Source organism: Cebus imitator, unplaced genomic scaffold (genome assembly GCF_001604975.1).
Source record: "Cebus imitator isolate Cc_AM_T3 unplaced genomic scaffold, Cebus_imitator-1.0 Scaffold149, whole genome shotgun sequence".
NCBI lineage: Eukaryota > Metazoa > Chordata > Mammalia > Primates > Cebidae > Cebus > Cebus imitator.
In genome coordinates, this window is record NW_016107464.1 from 496,957 (window position 1) to 502,655 (window position 5,699).

Sequence of the window (5,699 nt, forward strand, 5' to 3'; positions counted from 1 at the left end):
TACAGTGAGCCAAGATTGTGCCACTGCACTCCAGCCCTGGTGACAAGAGTGAGACTCCATCTCAAAGAAAAGAAAAAAAAAAGTTGATCTCATAGTAGAGATTAGAATAGTAATTATCAGAGGCTAGGGAGATTGGGGCAGGTGAGAGTAGAGAGGTTGGTCAATGGGTACAAAGCTACAGTTAGGAGGAATAAGTTCTGCTGTTCTATTGTATAGTAGGGTGACTACAGACAACAATTTTATTGTATACTTCAAAATAGCTAGAGGATTTTGAATATTCTCACCAAAAAGAAGTAACAATTGTTTGAGGTGATGAATATGCTAACATTCGTGATTTGATCATTACATAACGTGTATATATATTGAAATATCACATTGTACCCCATAAACATGTATAAGAATTATCTGTCAGTTAAAAAAAAAAATTAAAAGAAAGAAAAAGAAATTCTAGGCTGAGCATTGTGGCTCATGCCTATAATCCCAGGACGCTGGTAGGCTGAGGAAGGAGGATCACTTGAGGCAAGGAGTTCAAGACCAGCCTGGGCAACACAATGAGACTGTATCTCTACAAAAAATACAAAAAGTTATCATGGTGGCACATGCCTATAGTCCCAGCTACCCAGAAGGCTGAGGTGGGACGATCACTTGAGACCCAGAGGTCAAGGTCGCAGTGAGCTGTGGTCGAACCACTGCGCTCCAGCCTGAGCAACCGAGAGAGACCCGTCTCAAAGAAAAAAAAGAAAAAAGAAAGAAAAAAAAAGAAATTCTAAGTTTGCAGCTACCAAAACTGAATTTTTTTCAAGGATCTCCGTGTGAATGAGATGATTTCCCAAGTTTAACAGCCATTGATCTAGACCCTTGATACTCAAAGGAACACAAAGCAGAATCTCAGGCCTATCCCAGACTTACTAAACCAAAATCTAGTTTTCCAAAATCCCTAGGCACAGTTTGAGTGCTGATGTAGAGAGACTCTGCTCTGTAATGCAGAGGGCAGTGAGTGGGATAAGACTCAAGTGTTTGGCTGGGTGTGGTGGCTCACACCTATAATCCCAGGACTTTGGGAGGCCAAGGCAGGTGGTTCACCTGAGGTCATGAGTTCAAGACCAGCCTGACCAACATGGACAAACCCCATCTCTATTAAAAACACAAAATATTCGGGTAAGGTCTTCCTAAAAAATAAAATAAAATAAAAAATACAAAATGAGCCGGGTGTGATGGCGCATGCCTGTAATCCCAACTACTCAGGAGGTTGAGGCAGGAGAATCACTTGAACCTAGGAGGTGGAAGTTGCAGTGACGTGCGCTTAAGCCACTGCACTCCAGCCTGGGCAACAAGAGCAAAACACCATGTTGGGGTGGGTGGAGACTCAAGTGTAACCTGTGACCTGCAATCTGGAAAGATCTGAGTTTCTCCTATGGAATCTGAGGGCTGGCTAAAACTTTAAGAATTATTTTAGTCCTCTTTAATTATTTGCATTAAAAATTTAAATAAAAAAATAATAAAATTTAAAAATAAAGAATTATTTTAGTCCTTTCTTTGCCTTAAGACAGGGCTCCATTTTTGCCATCCAGAATAGATGAGAAAAAAGATTTCATCTCTTCATATCCATGAAAGTCCTAAGTCAAACTCCTTCAGTTTTGGAGTTGAAAGTTTAGGTTTAAATTCCAGATTGGTTATCTACTCACCGTGTGATCCTGGGCAAGTCATTTAATCTTTCTGAATCTTGCTTCTTATCTGTATAATGTGGATAATATAATCTATCCCATAGGGTTGCTAAGAGATCTAATAAAATGCAAGTGTCTAGCACAGGGCTTGGCACAGAATAGGTACTTTAACAAATGATAACTATGCCGGGCACGGTGGCTCACGCCTGTAATCCCAGCACTTTGGGAGGCCAAGGCAGGTGGATCACGAGGTCAAGAGATCAAGACCATCCTGGCCAACACAGTGAAACCCCGTCTCTAAAAAAAACAAAGCAAAACAAAAATGAGAGCTAATAATACTGCATTATTCTGCTGCTTCTTTAGTTTTACAGGGTGTAAAACAGGTTACTACACTGGATGAAAACCACTTGATATAAAGGGAGACCTCAGTTGAAAAAAACACCGAGACCTGTTGGGTCTGTAGAAGGCTCAGGAAACTAAGAGTTTACCCCTAACCTCACTCTCATTCTTGCAGAGGAATGACAACGAACAACTTGAAGGATAGAGATTCCTCATGGGAAGGAACAGGGATATGGATGAGCTGCCACAGAATCTCTTCCCAAGCTCTTTGACAAGGGGCCAAGGCTTCATGCAGCTCCAGTAACATTTCCCAGAATAAGGCTGCTCCACATTAACCTACTGGGATTCCTGCCAGAAACTAGAAGCACAGCAAGGTAAGCTCGAGACTCAGACTCCCTGCAGTTTACATTCTAGGACAGAGGGGGAAAAGAGACATGTAAGACTAGTGAGTCTATCTATGCATGCATTCATGGGTATCTAGACAAATGTAAATGAGAGTACACAAAGACAAAGGTAGCTTAAAAAAAAGAGTCGGCCAGGCGCAGTGGCTCACTCCTGTAATCCCAGCACTTTGGAAGGCCAAGGCAGGCGGATCACGAGGTCAAGAGATTGAGACCATCCTGGCCAACATGGTGAAACCCAGTCTCTACTAAAAATACAAAAATTAGCCGGGCATGGTGGCACATGCCTGTAATTCCAGCTACTCAAGAGGCTGAAGCAAAAGAATCGCTTGAACCCAAGAGGTGGAGATTGCAGTGAGCTGAGATTGCGCCACTGCACTCCAGCCTGGACAGTGAGACTCCGTCTCAAAAAAAGGAGTTATGTGGTGGCATGAGCCTACAGTCCCAGCTACTTGGAAGACTGAGGCAGGAGGATCCCTTGGCCCAGGAGGTTAAGGCTACAGTGAGCTATAATTGTGCCACTGCCCTCCAGCCTGGGTGACAGAACCTTGTGTCTAAAAACAAAAAACACAAAAACAAAAAAAGAAGAGGGCGGAACTTTACAATGTTTCTAAAATTCAAGGGTGTTTCAGACTGGAGAAAAGAAAGCAATTCTACACAGGTCACACAGATAACAAGATATACTACACTGCAGTCAGTAAAAGACAGGTTAGCAACCTAAGTCTGTGGAGAGGTGGGGAAAGGAAAGACAAGTGAAATCAAAGCAGAAGAATCCATTCACTGTCCCAATCTGAGAAAGTGGGGAAGAGCAAAGGAGAGAGCCAAGACTAAGAAACACAACAGAAAATGGACAGAAAACATGTATCAAACATTAAAAATATGTATAGCACCTGGGCACGATGGCTCACACCTGTAATCTCAATACTCAAAGCGGGCAGATCACGAGGTCACGAGATCGAGACCATCCTGGCCAACATGGTGAAATCCCGTCTCTACTAAAAACACAAAAATTAGCTGGGCGTAGTGACGTGCTCCTGTAATTCCAGCTACTCAGGAGGCTAAGGCAGGAAAATCGCTTGAATCCGGGAGATGGGGGCTACAGTGAGCCAAGATTGTGCCACTGCACTCCAGCTTGGCAACAAGAGCAAGACTCCGTCTCAAAATATACACAAAAAATATGTATAGCTTGTAAAACCAATTGTAGGAATTTATGCTAAGGAAATAGTGATGGGTGAACAGTTTGAACTGTACATCTTTTTTTTTTTTTAAATTATATAGACAGGGTCCCACTATGTTGCCCAGGCTGGACTCAAACCCTCCTGGGCTTAGGTGATCCTCTCGCCTTAGCCTCCCAAAGCACTGGGATTGCAGACATGAGCCACCATGCCTGGCTACTACATACCTTTAATGGCAATAAGGTAGGTCACTACACGAATATACTAACATTTATTGAATGAATTCCCTATTACCAAACATTTACGCCATATCCAAATTTTTAGTAGTACAAAACATATGGCAATAAACATTCTTTTATCTAACTCCAGGGGCCTCCTCTCAGTTCTGGGGCGTAAGGAGGGAAATAAATAAATAAATAAATTCAGGGTGGGGTGTGATGGCTCATGCCTGTAATCCTAGCACATTGGGAGGCTGAGGCAGGGGGATCACCTGAGGTCAGATGTTCGAGACCAGCCTGGTAAACATGATGAAACTCTTGTCTCTACTAAAAATATAAAAATTAGTCCGGCGTGGTGGCAGGCGACTTTAATCCCAGTTACTTGGGAGGCTGAGGCAGGAGAATCGCTTGAACCCAGGAGGCAGAAGCTGCTGAGTTCCACCTACACTCCAGCCTGGCTGACAGTTAGACTCCCACACCACTGCACTCCAGCCTGGTTGACAGTTAAGACTCTGTCTCATAAATAAATAAATAAATAAATAAATCTGGCTGGGGACAGTGACTCATGTCTGTAATTGCAGCACTTTTGGCAGTCAAGGCAGGCAGATCACTTAAGGTCAGGAATTCAAGACCAGCCTGGTCAACACGGTGAATGAAACCCTGTCTCCATTAGAAATACACAAATTAGCTAGGCATGGTGGCATGTGCCTGTAGTCCCAGCTACTTGGGAGGCTGAGGCAGGAGAATTACCTGAACTAGGGAGGCAGAGGTTGTAGTAAGACAAGATCACGCCATCACATTCCAGCCTGGGCGACAGAGTACGACTCTGTCTCAAATAAATAAATAAATAAATAAATAAATCCACGTGTCTGTGCTATGCCAAGATCTTTTACACTCAGCTGTGAATCTAAACTGCTCCTACAAAAGAGGCACTATAGCACTGGCTAGCTAAGATCAGTAATGGTACTTCATAATAAATAGGTCTCGAATTCTGATGTTTCGCCACGGAATCGTGACTTTGTGGAAGGAGGACCACATTAGAATTTATAATTATTTTGGATTTAAGTGACATAATTCTTATAAGCGTTATATCTAGCTATAAACTGATTTCTAATTCTTGATTTTGGAGATCTGTCAAAAAGGACTAAGTCCTAGCTTTGCGCAATGGCAGTATCATAGCCAACGAGGTCTACCCGAGCACAATTATTGCTAATTGAAAACTTTTCCCAATACTCCGCTGTGACAACTTGCAGAATTTAGTTGGCATTGGCAATTTTTGACAGTCTCTATGGAGACTGAATTAAAAAAAAAAAAGGACTAAATCCTAAGAGCCAGCTTTGGCAAGACACCTTGATTTTACCTAGTACCCACCAAAGTCACCAGATAAACTTTGACAACATACAACAGAGGTTTAGCTACTTTAAGCATTATCTAAACAAACATTTGTTAAAAAGAAATTCTTAGGCTGTAAAATCAGAACCCTATTTAGTATTGCTTTTATGTGCTTACAAATCCTATCACCTATTTCCAAATGGTACCAGTCTGAAAAAAAAAAAAAAAGGAGAAATAAAAGGATTGGTCCAATAGTCTGATTTCATAAGACTTTATTTCTTCCTATGGAAGAAATACCTGGTATATGAGGAGATTATATAAAATAAGTCAATGGAAATTGATTTCTTTTTTATTATTTTTTGAGACTCTGTCACCCAGGCTGGAGTACAGCAGTGGCGTGATCTTGGCTCACCGTAACCTCAGCCTCCTGGGTTCATGTGATTGTCCTGCCTCGTCTCCCAAGGAGCTGGGACTATAAGCACATGCCACTATACCCAGCTAATTTTTGAATTTTTAGTAGAGGCGGAGTTTCACCATGTTGGCCAGGATGGTCTCGAACTCCTGACCTCA

General features: G+C 42.2%; 1 protein-coding gene and 1 non-coding gene across 3 annotated transcripts in view; one reads left to right on the forward strand and one right to left on the reverse strand.

Moving 5' to 3' along the window:
• DCAF12 (DDB1 and CUL4 associated factor 12) overlaps positions 1-5,699 on the reverse strand; it is a 49,368-nt gene that overhangs the window by 28,807 nt on the left and 14,862 nt on the right. The gene's annotated exons all lie outside the window — the stretch shown is intronic.
• On the forward strand, positions 4,951-5,092 carry LOC119473341. Its single transcript, XR_005202551.1, has one exon. It is a non-coding gene; the product is annotated as a U4 spliceosomal RNA (small nuclear RNA).